This window comes from Phascolarctos cinereus, unplaced genomic scaffold, assembly GCF_003287225.1.
Source record: "Phascolarctos cinereus isolate Bilbo 61053 unplaced genomic scaffold, phaCin_HiC Scaffold_4;HRSCAF=312, whole genome shotgun sequence".
Taxonomy (NCBI): domain Eukaryota; kingdom Metazoa; phylum Chordata; class Mammalia; order Diprotodontia; family Phascolarctidae; genus Phascolarctos; species Phascolarctos cinereus.
In genome coordinates, this window is record NW_027555847.1 from 674,572,257 (window position 1) to 674,588,257 (window position 16,001).

Genomic DNA, 16,001 nt, shown 5'->3' on the forward strand with positions numbered 1-16,001 from the left:
CTTTCTGAAGCCTCACTGGCTCTTGGGTAGATGACCATCTTCCAGGTGAAGGATCAGCCTATTAAGGAGGACTCTGGCAAGATTCTTGTCGGCAGTGACTAGAGAGAGACCCCCCTGTGATCGTCACAGGACAACCTATTTCCTTTTCCTTGAAGAAGAGTTGTAAAGATCAGACATCCACGTTGGCTGGTTGGTGTGTTGTAGACACATGCCGCACAAGGGTTTTTGTGTACACAATACAGTGGGGAGAGCTTCAGACAAGGAGAGTCAGGAGAACTGGCTTCGTGTCCTGATCTACACCAGGTCGCTATTCTTGGCAGGCATGGTACTTCTCCTGTCGGCACTCTGTTTTTCTCACATAAATTGAGAGAATTGGATTAGACCACAGAATCATAGATTTAAAGCTGGAAGGGACCTTTGAGGCCACTGAATCCAAGTCCTTCATTTCACAAGTGAACTCCAAGTAGTTACGTGTTTTTCCCAGGGCACATGGTAGCTGAGGCAAGAGGATCAAGACCTCTTTTTGTTCTCAGTCTTACGTTTCTCTGAGTATCAGTCTCTTAATTGCCAGATCCAGTGGCCTTTTCTTAGTCCTTATCCTTCTTTACCTCTCTGTAGCCTTTGAAACTGTGGCTCACCCTCCCCTCTCTAGATTTTTGTGCCACTGCTCACCCCTGGTTCTCTCCTGCTGTCTGACCACTTCTTCCACTCTCCTTTGATGCATTTTCATCCAAGTCATGCCCACTAACTTTAGGTGTCCTCAAAGTCACTGATTGGTGACTTTGGAGAAAACATTTTCAGATGATGATGAGGTCAAATGCCAAATTGCAGAGCAGTGAGAAGAGAGCACATGGAGATACAGATACCAATTGTAGACAGGTTTGGCGTTTTTTTTTTTAAGGTATTTAGATGAACAGGAAGGAGAGATATAGGATGCTGGCTGTCATGATAGGATCTAGTGGAGGTTTTTGCAGGAATGGGAGATGCCTGGGTGTGTTTGTAGGCACAGGGAAGGCATGAGCAGATATGGAAAGATTGAAGAATAGAGAGAGGGTGATGCTGGAGTGAGTCTGCTGGAAAAGATGAGAGAAAATGGGATGAAGGGTACATGTAGATGGATTGGCCTTGTCAGGTGGAAGGGCCACCTCATCATCAGAGACTTCAGTGAAGGAGTAGATGGGGGAAGATACCACAGGGATGTGAGTTGAGGAAGGGGAAGGGAAAAAGAGGGAGTTCTCTGCAAATGGTGTCAGTTTTATCTGGGAAGTACAATTTGAGGTCTTCCACAGAAAGGGTAAAGGAGTGGCAGGGGAGGCCCAAGGAAAGAAGAAAAGGTTTGAAACAGCTGTTGTGGTGAGTGAGATATGGAATCAATTAAGAAAGATCTATCATAGGATTGCCTTTTTACAGTGAGCGCCCACCCAGAGATTAGCTCTGGTAAACTTGCCACGGACCCAGTCAGCACAGTTTTATGATTTCCTCCATTCTGTTCGGCAGCATATGAGTAGGAGTGAAGGAGACAGATGTTTGAGTGATCCAGGATTGGTGTTTAGCAAAACATAGTCAACGAGAGGCCAAGAGATGAAGGGATTCTAGTGTGGGGGATGGTCTAGAATTGGGCTTGTTCATGCAGCAGTCAGGATTGGAAAGGAAGGAGACCTGGGATAGCCCTGAGGGATGGATGGACTGGCAGTGAGGACAAGGATAAAGAGTAGACTTAAGAGGCATAGAAATCAAAAGGTAAAAGATTTTGATAACATAAAGGAAATTCAGAATTCTTGAATGTGGAAGTAGAACCCTTATGGGTGATAGCAAAATCAAGAGTGGAATCATCCTTGTCTGTAGCTCAGGTGGGCTGAAGTAATAGGTCATGGGAGTCAAGTAGATTGAGGAACTGAGGAATTCAGTCATTTGAGTGCTTATTAATGTTTGTTGAATGGAACAAAGTTAAAGGGAGAAAACCTTATAGAGACCACATTGTAAAATCCTAAAGGAATTCCTGGCCAGGGTGTCTCCTCCTGCCAATTCCCTCCTCCAACCCCACCCCACACACACACACACACCTTATTGTTGTTCAGTCATTTCAGTCATATCCAATGCTTTGGGGTTTTCTTGGCAAAGATAGTGAAGTGGTTTGCCCTTTCTCATTTTACAGATGAGAAAACTGAGGCTAGTAAGTGACTTGCCCTGGGTCATAGAGCTAGTAAGTGTCTGAGGCTGGATTTGAACTCAGAAAGTGAATATTCCTGACTCTAGCTAGGCCCAGAACTCTATCTACTGTGTCACCTAGCTGCCCCCACCAGCAAGTGGTAATAATATAATAATACTAACAAATAATAATAAAGTAATAATAAAATAATACTTTGTGCCAAAATTACTGACCATCCTCCTGAAAGCATTATTTAGTGTTAGATTATAATTTTGTAAAAATAATACTACTGATATCAATAACATCAAATTATTGAAGAATATTGCAGTGAACTGTATTTAAGTGCCTTTCTTCTAAGTGTTCCCTTCTAGAATCACAGTATATCAGAGTTCAAAGGAACATTAGAACACAGTGTCAGAGCTAGCAGGTATCTTAGAATATTGAAGGCTAAAGATAGAAGGAAGCAGACAATAACAATAACTCAAGATTTTTCTAGTTTTTTAAGGTTTCCATAGCATTTTCCCCATAACAGCCCAGTAAGGTAGGTAGTTTAAATATTATTATCCCCGTGTTACAGATGAGAAAACTTAGGCTTAGAGGGTTAAGTCACACAGCTAGCAAGTGTTGAATCTTGAGGTTCTGAGCTCTTGAATCATGCTGTCTCCCTAAAGCCATAATCAAACCAGTCCTACCATTGTTCCGGGGGGGGGGGAGTGGCAGCTGGCTCCCCCATGGCTCCTCTCACTATAGCTGTGACTTTTCAAAACAAAGCACCCTCCTTTGGCCTCAGCCATGCTTCACTTCACTTTTGCCTGGACCCTCTCTAAAATCCCCTTCCTTCTGCTCACCTTCCCCGTTGCTACCCTGAACAAGCTCTGTCTTGGGGCCCTCTTCTCCTCACTGGAGAAGGACTCTTTCCCCAGGCCACTGTTTTAGGAGGGACCACAACAATGCTTCATGCTCACATGGACTCTCTCTAGTTTCCTCCTCCTCCTCCTCCTCCTCCTCCTTCTCCTTCCCTGCCACATTGCCCCTGCCCAGGTTCTCAAAAGATGTACATGGCTATGATGATAACAAAAAATAGGATTCACCACTGATTAATATAGGGTAAGAAGATGAGAAGATCATAAATGTAACGTACTGTTACCGTACTATGAAAGAGGAAGGATATCTATGATTAATACAGAGAAGCTTGGCAAGACATATGAGCTAATGCAGAGTGATGTAAGCAGAGCCAGGAAAATAATATACACAATGACTATAAGAATATATAATAAATATAATAAATGTAAACACATGTTTTGAAATTATAATGACCAAGCTTGACTCCCAAAGAAGAGATATTAGAAGGCACTTTCTCCTGATTCATTGCAGAGGTGAAGACCTCTGGGTATGGAACACTGCATATCTGCACGTAATGTCAGGCTTTATCCGTATCTCGGTTGGTTTTGCTGAACTGTTTTTCTTTCCCTCTTTTTCTTTTTTATAATACATGGCTCTCTAGGTCAGGGAATAAGGAGAGATATGCTGGGGAATATAGGTGCTATAAAAATAAAATATATCACTAGAAATTTTTTTTTATTTTCATATTAGTCATGTCATAAGGAAGAATTAGAAGCAATAGGAGGAACCACAAGAAAGAGAAAACAAAACAAAACAGAAGAAAAAAATAGCAAATAGGATGCTTCCATCTGCATTCAGACTCTATAGTTCTTTCTTTGAATGTGGATCACATTTTCTATCATGAGACCTTTGGAGATGTCTTAGATCCTTGCATTGCTGAGAAGGATTAAGTCTTATCAACATAAGTCATCGCACAGCGTGGCTGTTACTGTGTACAACATTCTCCTGGTTCTGCTCACTTCACTCAGCATCAGTCCATGCAAGACTTTCCAGGTTTTTCTAAAGTCTGCCTGCTCATCATTTCTTATAGCACAATAGTATTCCATTCCATTCATATACCACAACTTGTTCAGCCATTCCCCAATTAATGGGCATCCTCTCAATTTCCAATTCTTTGCCACCACAGAAAGAGCTGCTATGAATATTTTTGTACATGTGGGTCCTTTTCCTGTTTTTATGATCTCTTTGGGATACAGACCTGAAAGGGATATTGCTGGACAATTTTATAGCCCTTTGGGCATAGTCCCAAATTGCTCTCCAAAATGGTTGGATCATTTCACAACTCCACTAACAATGCATTAGTGTTCCAATTTTCCCACATCTCCTCCAACATTTATCATTTTCCTGTTTTGTCATGTTGGCCAATCTGATAGATGTGATTTGGTACTTCAGAGTAGTTTCAATTTGCATTTCTTTAATCAACAGTGATTTAGAGCATTTTTTATATGACTGTAGATGCCTTTAATTCATCTGAGCACTGCCTACTTATATCCTTTGACCATTTATCAATTGGGGAATGACATGTATTCTTATAAATTTGACTTAATTCTCTATATATTTTAGAAATGAGGTCCTTATCAGAGGTCTTATCAGAGACACTGCTTATAAAAATTCTTTCCCAGTTTTCTAATCTTGGTTGCATTGGCTTTGGGTTTTTTTTTTTTTTTTTTTTTTAGTTTTTAGGGAATTGGGGTTAAGTGACTTGCCCAGGGTCACACAGCTAGTAAGTGTCAAGTGTTTGGTCTGAGACCGGATTTGAACTCAGGTCCTCCTGACTTCAGGGCCAGTGGCTCTATCTACTGCGCCACCTAGCTGCCCCCCCTCATTGGCTTTGTTTTTGCAAAACCTTTTCAATTTAGTGTAATCAGAATTATTCATTTTGCATTTCATAATGTTCTCTATCTCCTGTTTGATCATGAATTCTTCTGTTCTCCATAAATCTGATAGATAAACTATTCCTTGCTCTGCCAGTTTACTTATAGTATCAGCCTTTATATCTAACTCATGAACTCATTTTGACTTTATTTTGGTATATGGTGTGAGATTTGGGTCTATGCCCACCCAGTTTCTGCCATGCTCTTTTCCAGTTTTCCCAGCAATTTTTGTCAAATAGTGAGTTCTTATCCCAGAAACTGGGGTCTTTGGGTTTATGAAATAGTAGATTACTGCAGTCATTGACTACTGTGTCTTCCATACCTAACCTATTCCACTGATCCACCACTCTATTTCTTAGCCAGTACCAAGTAGTTTTGATGATTGCTGCTTTATAATACAATTTAAGATCTGGAACAGCTAAGCCACCTTCCCCTGCATTTCTTTTCATTAGTTACCTTGATATTCTGGACCTTTTGTTATTCCAAATGAATCTTGTTATTATTTTTTCTAGCTCTAGAAAAATTTTTAAAGGAAAAAAGAAATTGAGGCTCAAAATATGGTTGTAGGTCATATTGCCCTGTGACCATCTTTTTTTTTGGGGGGGGAAAGAAACCAAGGTTCAAACCCAGATCTCCACTATACCATGATATCCCTCTGTATTTAGAACTGAGAATATTATAACTGGAGAGATGAATATAGAATGTAGAAAGTTATCACAGAACATGACTTCAAAATACAATATTAGAACTTAAAGGGACCTAACATAGAATACTTAGGCAACTCAGTGGCTCAGTGGATAGAGCACAGAGCCTAGAATCTGGAAGACCTGAGTTCAAATGTAGCCTCAGACACTTCCTAGCTCTGTGACCTTGGACAAGTCACTTAACCTCTATTTGTCTTAACCGATTGCGAAGGAAATGACAAACCACTCCAGTATCTTTGCCAAGAAAACCCCATGTACAGTTTTGGCATGCTACAGTCCACAGGGTCATAAAGAGTCAGACACAACTGAATGACCAAGAATAACAAAGATTTAGAAAATGTCTTAGAACTTAGAAAGTTAGAGCTAAATGGGAACTTGGAGCATAGAATATAATCCTTTCCAGCTGACATTCTTATAGTCCCACAGACTTTAGAGATGAAAGACAATAGGTACCAAATAATAATGAATAAAGTGCCTTCATAGGATCATCGGTTTAGAACTGAACCTTAGAGTCACAGCCTCTCATTTTATAGATGAAAAAGTTTGCAAAATATTTATACATATATACATATATACACATACATATATATGTATATATATATGTATATATATGTGTATATATATGTATATACACATAAAATCTCATCTCATTTAAGTCTCACAAAAACCTTGTGATAAATATAGGCTATTAGATGTTGTCCTCATTTTACATACGAGGAAACTGAGGTTTATACAGGTTAAGTAACTTGATATCTAATAAGTGCCAGAGGTAGAACTGGAAGCCAGTTCTGACTCCAAATCCAGCACTGACCATTAGGCAACACTGCCTCATGTTAGATCAGTGAGTCCCAGTAGTAGCTCACAGGAGGGAGAGATGTGCACGTGCTGGAGGAATAAGGGAGGGAATCATAAAGCAGACGTGACTTGATTCGAACCTTGCGACAAAGGGAGAGAAAATACCAACAGAGAAAAAAGGGGAAAATAACACAAGGTAAAATCTACCAAGTATCATATACTATCTGGCACAGCCAGCCTGTCAGAATTGTCAGCACTCAGAGGAGTAAGCAGAGAGGTGGCATAGGATAGTGGCCAGAATGCTGGATTTGGAAGATAATCAGTGTTAAAAATCTACATTTGCAACCCTGAGCAGATCCCCTCCCCTTCTGAGCATCAGTCTCCTTATCTGTAAAATAAGAGCATTAGTTTAAGGATTTTTAACTTTTTTGTGTTCTGGACCCCTTTGGTCATCAGTCTGATGAAACCTATGCACCCCTTCTCAAAATAATTTTTGAAATGTATGAGAAAAAATGCATAGGACTACAAAGAAACAAATTATATTGAAAGAGTTATTTATTTTTTTTAAACACACAAGTTCATGGACCCCAGGTTGATATGCCTTAGCCACTAGATGATCTCTGCTTTCCCTTTCAACTCCATGAATGAGATCACAAGGCACTGGAATGGTCCAAAAGGTTTCCTGAAGAAAGGGAACCTGGTCACACATGGTTAGATGACTTAGAGCCCACCCCCTTCCCCTCTTTCCCTAACTCATCCCAAGGGAACTAATCATGGGATTCTTAGTTTCCATTCCCTTTCATCTCCCTCGCCCACAGAGGTCAGCAGGCAACATCAGTTGGCTTTTGGGTGTAGTCATGGACCTGTCAGCTCTTCCATTTGAGGTTAATTGGTTCACTCCAAAGGCTGCCTTTTTCCACCTCTAAGTTTACCCCTGCACGTGGCTGAAATAGTTTAAACTCAAAACCAGAGATGGAAAAACACAACACATTGCAGTTGTAGGCTCAGTTCCTGACTTTTTGCTGTGTTTTGCTGTTGTTTTTTCCCTCAAACTGGCATGTTAGACATACTGGACTTTGACCATTGTAAATGTTTGGGGACTAGACATTACTAAGTGGAATAATACAAGATTTTGTAAGAGGAGTTTTGTTTTTCTGAAAAGTTCAAAACTACCTTCTTTAAAGAAATGATTGTGTAGCTGTCTGAATTCCCTGTCAATTATGAGATGATGATAATAACAGCTCTCATTTCTGTCTTGTTTTACAATTGCAAACTGCTTTCTTCACAAAGATCCTGTGAGTTAGATAGTATAAGGATTATATTGCCATTTGACGGGAAAGAATGCTGAGCCAAAGAGCAGAAGTCTGACAAATCCAGGGCCACACAGATCGGGCTTCAGACAGGCGTAGAATCCAGGCCTTCTGCCTACCAGGGTTGTTATCTTGGGCTTTGGGGAAAAGCAAACCCTCATATTACTTTTAATCCTCTTTATAACACTTTGGGATTTAATAGTATTTTCCTTACACTGGTAATTTGTGAGCAATCTTTTGTGTGTAAATAATTTCTTGGAAATCCCTTACAGTTCCTCAAGGCATTTGCTTGGGAGGGTCAATGACACTCTTATGTTGTAGTGGACAGTGTCCAAGGTCTAGAAGTTTGGGGACTGGGGTTCTGGTTTTGCCTTAATTGTGTGACCTCAGATAAGTCATTTCTCTTCTTCTAATCTCACTTTTGTCATCTGTAATGTGAAAAGGTTGGAGTCTTAACCATGCACTTAAGCCTGTGAATGTATTTTTAAAATATTTTGATAACTGTATTTCAGTATAATTGGTTTCCTTTGTAATCCTGTGTATTTTATTTTATGCATTTAAGAGCAATAGTCTAAGAAAGGGTCCTTAGACTTCACTAGACTTCCAAAGGGGTCCGGGATGCAAAAAAGGTTAAGAACCTTTGATTAGATGATCCCTAATGTCCCTTTTGTCTCTGACATTCTGTGATTTAAACCCACGTAGGCTCTTGTGTCTTTCAAATACTTTAGTTCTTTGAAAGATCTGTAATTTCATCTATGTGAGTCCTCCTTCCATGAATGCAGATTGTGGCTCCTTTAAACCTTAAATAAATGTTCTTTATGAATTCCTCTGGCCAAAAAAGTGTATCCACTGATGCCTAACTGTTTAATGTGACTATCAAGCCCACGGTCTGTGTCTATACAGAGGGCCTTCCCATCCTGTCAGAATCAGCCGGAGGTTTCTGGCCAGAGTGCCTTCTGGTTCCTGAATTGTCTTCACACTACAGGGAGAAGAGTAGCCTGTTACTAAATCTATGAACAGCTTTGCTCTTCATTATCCGTGTGACATCCAGCAAGCCTCTCTCCTTCCTTCTATCTGGAAAATGAGGGGATTGGGTTTGATCATTTGTGACATCCCTTCCGCCTCGCAATCGATCGACAGTCAGCTGTTCTGTGCCATCCGCTTTGCTTAGCATGGGCCATACCAGTACAGAGAACCATAGCGTCTCTACGTTCAATGAACTTTCATTCTGTTTGGAGGCGATTACAAGCATGTACATCTCTGAGCAGCTACAGGATAAACCTGAAGACAACAAATACCAAGTGGTTGTGGGCAGCACACTAGAAGCAGCCGAAGGCATAAGGACAGGCTTCATTCATGCAGAGAGGGTTGTCTGAGTGGCATCTTTGATCCCAGGAGGCCTCATGTAATGTAGTTAAAATAAAAAGAACTGCTGATTTTGGAGTTAGAGGACCTGGATTCAAATCCTGGCTCTAATAACAAGCAGGTTGACCCTGTTAAAGTCACGCTGACTGACCTTTCTGAGCCTTTGCAAACTTAAAAGTTCTTTAGATGTAGGCTATTTAACATTTAAAAAAATATTTAATTGTCTCTTTGTTTTTCTTACAGGGAAAATCTGAGTACAGTGGGACAAGGTATGTAGAGTTATATCCTGTTTTATTATCTTTTCAGTCTTTTTTTTACTGAATAAAACGAGCCAGAGTATTTTCTTTGAATAGTATAGATGGTATATTGCCTACAGTTAACGTGGAGGAAAGAAGCTGAACTATCACTCAGTTGAGGGTATTCCTGAATGTTGTCATTTCGGGATCCTTACATCTTGAAAACGTCTCTAGACCATCTGACCAGTTCCTTAAAGAGGAAACTGTCCTTGTATCTCTGTCTTCCTTTTCACCCCCCTGCAGCTACCCTACTTCAGGCCCTCATCCCTTCTTTCCTAGAGGACTGAGGTAGCCTCCTTACCGGTCTTTCTGCCTGTAATTGAGCTCCTTTCCAATCTATGTTCCACACTACTGCCCAAGTAATTTCCCTCACACACTGCTTTCATATGTTACCCTTCACCTCATAAACTTTCAATGGCTTCCCGTTGCCTACTGAATTAAGTGATCATGGTATTCAAGAGCCTCTGGGATGTGGCACTACCCTGCCTTTCCATCTTACCTTGTTCCATTTCCCTCCAGTAATTTGCCTGCTCCTTTTAAAGAAGGAGACACCCCCCGCCCCCCGCCCCGCAGACATCTCGTTTCTGACCTGGCTGCACCACGTGGGGGACTCTCTGACTAACTTCTCTTCATCATGCCCCAGGAAGCTCTCATCCTGAGAGATCCCTAGAGCCCTGATGCTCTACCTCATCACTGTTCTCTGCCCTTATGATTGGGGGGGGGGTGTCCATAAATCCCAAACCTCCATCGCAGGAGGGAGTCCAGGTCAGACGTCTCTTTTCTCATCCAGCTGCACAGTTTTAGGACGTCTCTGATTTCCCCACCATGTCCCCTTGTGGGATACCTTCCTTCTCCTCCCCTCTGCCCCACACCCTTTCAGCTTCCTTTTCTGTCTTCCCCCATTAGACGGTAAGCTTCTTAAGGTCGGAGACTCATTTTTTTTTTCATTTGTATTTCCAGCACTTAGCACGGTGCTTGGCACATAGTAGGTGTTTATAAGTGTTAATTGACTGACTACAGTCCAGCTAAACTATACTATTCTCCATCATCAGTTTTTTTTTTCAATTCAATTTAATAAACATTTTTCCTTCCCTCTCCCGTTTCTGTGCCTTTGCTTATGCTATGACCTATATGTGGACGTCTCTACCTCCAGCTCCTGTCTATTGAAGTCCTTTAAGGCACAGCAGAGGGACTGTATCCTCCATGTAGCCTTCGTTTACTTTCTTAGCTGAAATTGCCTTTTCTTCCTCAAAGTTCTTGTAGTGCTTTGTTTGTCTCTCTCCTTTGCCCTTACCTCACTCTCATGTGTATCACAGTTCTTAGAATGATAGGCTTAGGCCTGGAAGGGACATTAGAGGTCACAGAGTCCAAACTCATTTTATGGCTGAGGAAACTGAAGCCCAGAGAATTTAAGTGATGTGACCATGGTCGTGTAAGTAATAAGTATCTGAAGCAGGATTTGAATCCAGGTCTTCATGAATCCAGAGTCCAGTGTTCTATCTGCTATACCATGCTGCCTCTCTTAATTTGCATTTCTGTCTTTCTTCCGTACTAAATTGTAAACTCCTTGAGAGCAGGCCATGTGTCATATCTGTCCTTATATCCATGGTGCCTAGCCAAGTGCTTTACACAAAGTCCATAACGAATATTTGTTGAGTGAATGAGTGAGCTTCAAGGTTCTGACTCATTTGGCTGCTAATGTCATTTTAATCTATTGGGCGACCTCTTCCTCACCACTCATTCCTCCCAGATAAGTGTTCTTTTTGTTCTCTGTAGCACTGGGTCCCTCTATTGCCCTCATCATCCCTTCTTTGAATTTTGCTGAAGTTTATCTTAAGCAGCCCAAAGCAAAAGCATAGCAAAAGGTACCCAGATACCTGGGCAGTGCAGTAGCATAGTGGGTAGAGCAGTGGGCCTGGAGTCAAGAAGACCTGAGTTCAAATCTGACCTCAGACACCTACTAGCTGTGTTATCCTGGACAGGTCACTTAACTTTGTTTGTCTCAGTTTTCTCATCTGTAAAATGAGCTGGAGAAGGAAAGGGCAAACCATTCAAGTGTCTTTGCCAAGAAAACCCCAAAAGAGGTCACAGAGAGTCAGATACAACTGAAATGACTGAAAAACAACAACAAAACCAGGTATGAGAAGCCCCCCTGTGTCACCCAATTACCTATATCTGCACCAGAAGGGCTGTGGATCCATATTGTAGGGAGGATGAGGAGATTCAGAACACAAGGTAGAGTCAGCACCTTGTATGTGATGCGTTCTAACTAGGCTATGAGAAACAACCGAGTTGGGTGGCACTTGAGTCTGCCAGCACCAGAGAGCAGGGAGGTCATGTAATAGATTGTGCCAGCCTCTCTGCGTTGGGAAATAGAGGAGATACCGAGGATTAGAGGAGCAATATGGCTTCGGCAGCCAAGTGTCCAATCTGGGGCCATTGTTTTGATGAGTGGGGGCATTTGCAGGTTTCTTTGTCTGAGTTCTTGTGTTGCCTTGTTCCAGAATTGGAGTAATAGTAAGTGGAGATGAAAGCTGTGGTCAGATTGAATCTAGAATTTGATGTGTCCCAGCTGGGCTTGCTCCTGACTCTTCATCCCAAGTAAAGGGTGTCCACCCTGGTAGGCAGAGGGCACGTGACCTGGTCACATCTAAAGAGGAGAGGAATCAAGCAAAAGAGGCTGCATGGTGGAGCGGGGAGAAGCCTGGCCTGAGAGTCAGACAGGTCTGAGTCCAACCACATCCCCATTCTGCCATTGCATAGGATCACAGAAATGAAAGGAACCTTAAAATTTGTCTTGTCCAAACCCCTCATTTACCTGTGAGGTAGCTGAGGCCTAAAGAGACCTAAAGGGTCCAAGGCCACTTGCCCAAGGTCATAACAAGTAGTAAGAATTCAAACCCTATCCCTCAGACTCCACATCTAGTGTCCTCAGTTTCCCCATTTGTAAAATGCAGAGGATTGAACTAAATCATCTCTAATGTCACTTTAAATTTTAAAAGCCTATGAATTGAATGGTTACATTACTAGACCCAAAGAGTAGACTTTAAAGGCATAATGTCAACTTGCAGCAAGATCCCTCTAGTGGAATGCCCCAGGGATATGCCCTTGGTTCTGTTGTACTCAACATTTTTATCAGTGATATCAGTGAATCCATAAGATGATCATTTTACATTTTTATTTGACATGGAGCTGGCAAGGATATTTAGAGTACTAGGTGACAAAGTCAAGATACAAAAATATTTTGATAGGTTATAGAATGATGGGCCCGATCTAACAAAATGGAATTTAAGAGTAATGAAAAGAAAATCCTACACTTGGATTATGAAAATCAAATGTATAAGTACAAGTTTGGGGAATTCATGACTAAAGAATGATTTGTCTAAAAAAGGCCTGAGGGTTTTAAGTGCAGTCCAGACTGAATATGAATCAGCAGTGCAACAGAGCTCCCCTGAAAGCGCATGGACTCTTTACTTCTTGCAGGAAAATTTTAGAATTGTACCTGTACAGGTTTTGAGTGTGCCTTGGTAGAATGCCTAGACATTTTGTGTATTTTGTAATTATTTTAAATGAGACTTTTTATTATGTCCTTCTCTATTCTGTTATTGCTATACAGAAATGCTTTTAGTTTTCATGGATTTATTCTGTATCTTGCTACTTAACTGAAACTATTGATTATCTCAGTTTTTTTTCTGATTATCTAGGATTTTCTAAGTAAACCATCATGTCATCAGCAAATAGGGATAATTTTGTTATGCCTTTAATTTCTTTCTCTTCTCTTATGGCTACTGTTAGGATTTCTAGCACTGTACCAAATACCAATGGAGAATGGGGCATCCTTCCTTAATTCGTGTATTTATTGGGCAAGTTTTTGGTGTTTCCCTGTTGCATATAATGCTGCTAATGTGGTCTTGGGCAGCATTAAGAGATGCAGAATCCAAAACACAGAAAGTGGTTAGTTTCCCTGTATACTCTTACTTGGTCAGATTACATGTGGAACATTGTGATTCTGGTTACTTCATTTTAAGAAGATTATTGATAATGTTGAGAGTGGCCAGAAGAAAGCAACCAGGTTTTAAGCAGGCAGGAGACTAGGCCCTACAAGAATCATTTGAAGGAACTGAGGATGTTATTTTTAGAGAAAAGACCGGGAAGACACAATAGCTGACTTTTAGGGTTTGAAAGACTTTCTCTTGAAAGAGGGATTAGGTTTGTTCTGCTTAGAGGCCCAGGGAAATGATCAGCTTGCCCAAGGTCACACAAAAAGATGGATGGAGAGAGAGAGAGAGAGAGAGAGAGAGAGAGATTAATAGATGGATGGATGGAACATTTAGTGTTTACTACGTATTGGGCATGGTACAATCAAGATAGTCCCTAGCCTCAGGGAACTTACATTCTGACAGAAGAAGACAACATGTAAAAAGCATCTGGAAAGCAGTGAGGGGAGAGGACAGGTATCCACATCAAGCCAACGTATTTGCCAAGGAGGAGGAGGAGAAGTAGCCCAGGAAGGTAATCATCACAGAAGAGTGAAGCCTCAGGGTAGAGGTTTGACCAGGAAGGAGAAGCAGGTGATAAGGAGGAAAAGAGTCATAAGTAGTAAGAGGCAGAGGTAAGATTTGAATCCCAGATTCTTTGACTCCAAAGCCAGTGTTTTTTCCCATCTTCAAGCAAAGGCTATGTGGCTTACAGAAGGAATTTGTGGTCAGGTATAAGTTGAACTAGCAATCCTCTGAGATCTCTTCCAATGCTGAGATTCTGTGATTCTGAGCCTATAAACATTGGAGGAATTTTTTTTTTTTGCTTGCTTCTCAGAACACAGATGTGAATTAGCCTGTTATGAGCTTAAGGGAAATTGCAGATAATTCATTCATTCATTTACTTTTAGATTCATTCAGCAAACATTCCCAATACCTACTATGTATACAAAGTAGCCACTATCGGAAATAAAGATGAATGCCCATGTAGAACATCTGTACCAGAAGGAGAGATAAGATAAGAATATAGATCAATAAACATGCAAGTGATTAGCGTGTAAAAGGACTCTGAAATGTTTGAAGATCAGGTGAGATGGGGATCATTTTCAGCCAAGAAGATCGAGGCACGTTATAGTGGAAAGAACAGAAACTCTGAAGTAAGATTAGTTTTGTGTCTTACTTCAGCCACAGGCTTCCTGTGTGCTGCCCTTAGGCATATTACCACACTTTCTTAGGCTTAGGGTCCTTATATAAAATGAGGGCCACTGGATTAGTGGATTAGATTTTCTCCCCCTCCCTCCTCACCTCTCTTCCCAAGATGCACAGTCTGGTATAGGCTCTACGTACACATTCTTACTAAACATATTTTCACATTGGTCATGTTGTAAAGAAGAATTAGAACCAATAGGAGGAACCATGAGAAAGAAGAAACAAAACCAAACAGAAGGGAAAAAAAAGAGCAAATAGTATGCTTCGATCTGCATTCAGATGCCATAGTTCTTTCTCTGGATGTGGATAGCATTTTCCATCATGAATCTTTGGAGATGTCTTAGATCCTTGCATTGCTGAGAAGAGCTAAGTCTGTCAAAGTTAGTCATTGCACAATGTGGCTGTTACTATGTACATTGTTCTCCTGGTTCTGCTCACTTCATTCAGCATCAGTCCGTACAAGTCTTTCCAGGTTTTTTTTGCAGTCTGCCTGTTCATCATTTCTTATAGCACAATAGTATTCCATTCCATTCATATACCACAACTTGTTCAGCCATTCCCGAGTTGATGGGCATCCCTTCAATTTCCAATTCTTTGCCCCCACAGAAAGAGCTGCTACAAATATTTTTGTATGTGTGGGTCCTCTTCCATTTTTTATGATCTCTTTGTGATACAGACCTGAAAGTGACATTGCTGGGTCAAAGGGTATACACAATTTTATAGCCCTTTGGGCATAGTCCCAAATTGCTCTCCACAATTGTTGGATCATTTCACAACTCCACCAGCAGTGTACTAGTGTTCCAGTTTTCCCACATCTTCTCCAGCATTTATCATTTTCCTGATTTGTCGTGTTAGCCAATCTGGTAGGTATCATTGGACTATACAATGTCAATAGGGATAGGATGGTGAAAGCATTCTCCAGGTTTATTGATGAGTGTCACCAAAAGCCTAAAGGCAAGAAAGCCTGGTTTGTGTTTCAGGGAATATCAAATCATTCAGTGTGGTCAGTGTCATCAGAGACCAAGATTCCCCCTCCCCATTTGGCTATCAGTATGTGTGTCTGATTAAAATGGTACTTAGACTGTTCATCTGAATTCTTCTCCCATCCAGTAAGTGACGACTAGCATCTAACATGTTTAGAGCAAGTGCATCTCTTCTCTCAGGTGCCTTAATGCAATCATGTCAAGATCTACCCTGTGAAATCACAGTTAACCAGCAATATTCATTACAATGAAGAGAGAAATTGTGAAAACCTATTCCTGTTTCTACAAGTTTGCTTCTGGAAGGTTGTCTCTGATGTCAGTCAAATAAATATTATTTTATCCACAACTGGAAAAAGCCCTCAGCTGTACTGATCCAGTTCACCTATTGAGAATGTTGTTTATTCCCAAGAGTGTGCTTGGATTTTTTAAATCTGCA

At 41.0% G+C, this 16,001-nt stretch overlaps 1 protein-coding gene across 6 annotated transcripts in view; it reads left to right on the top strand.

Annotated features, from left to right (window-relative positions):
• GNG7 (G protein subunit gamma 7) overlaps nt 1-16,001 on the top strand; it is a 369,218-nt gene that overhangs the window by 228,658 nt on the left and 124,559 nt on the right. For 5 of the 6 annotated variants that reach the window (XM_021009004.2, XM_021009000.2, XM_021008999.2 and 2 more), the window contains one exon: nt 9,344-9,369. The exons of the other annotated variant lie outside the window; for it this stretch is intronic. The gene's annotated coding sequence lies outside the window, so the exon portion shown is untranslated. The remainder of the gene's footprint in view (nt 1-9,343; nt 9,370-16,001) is intronic. 6 annotated transcript variants of the gene reach the window in all.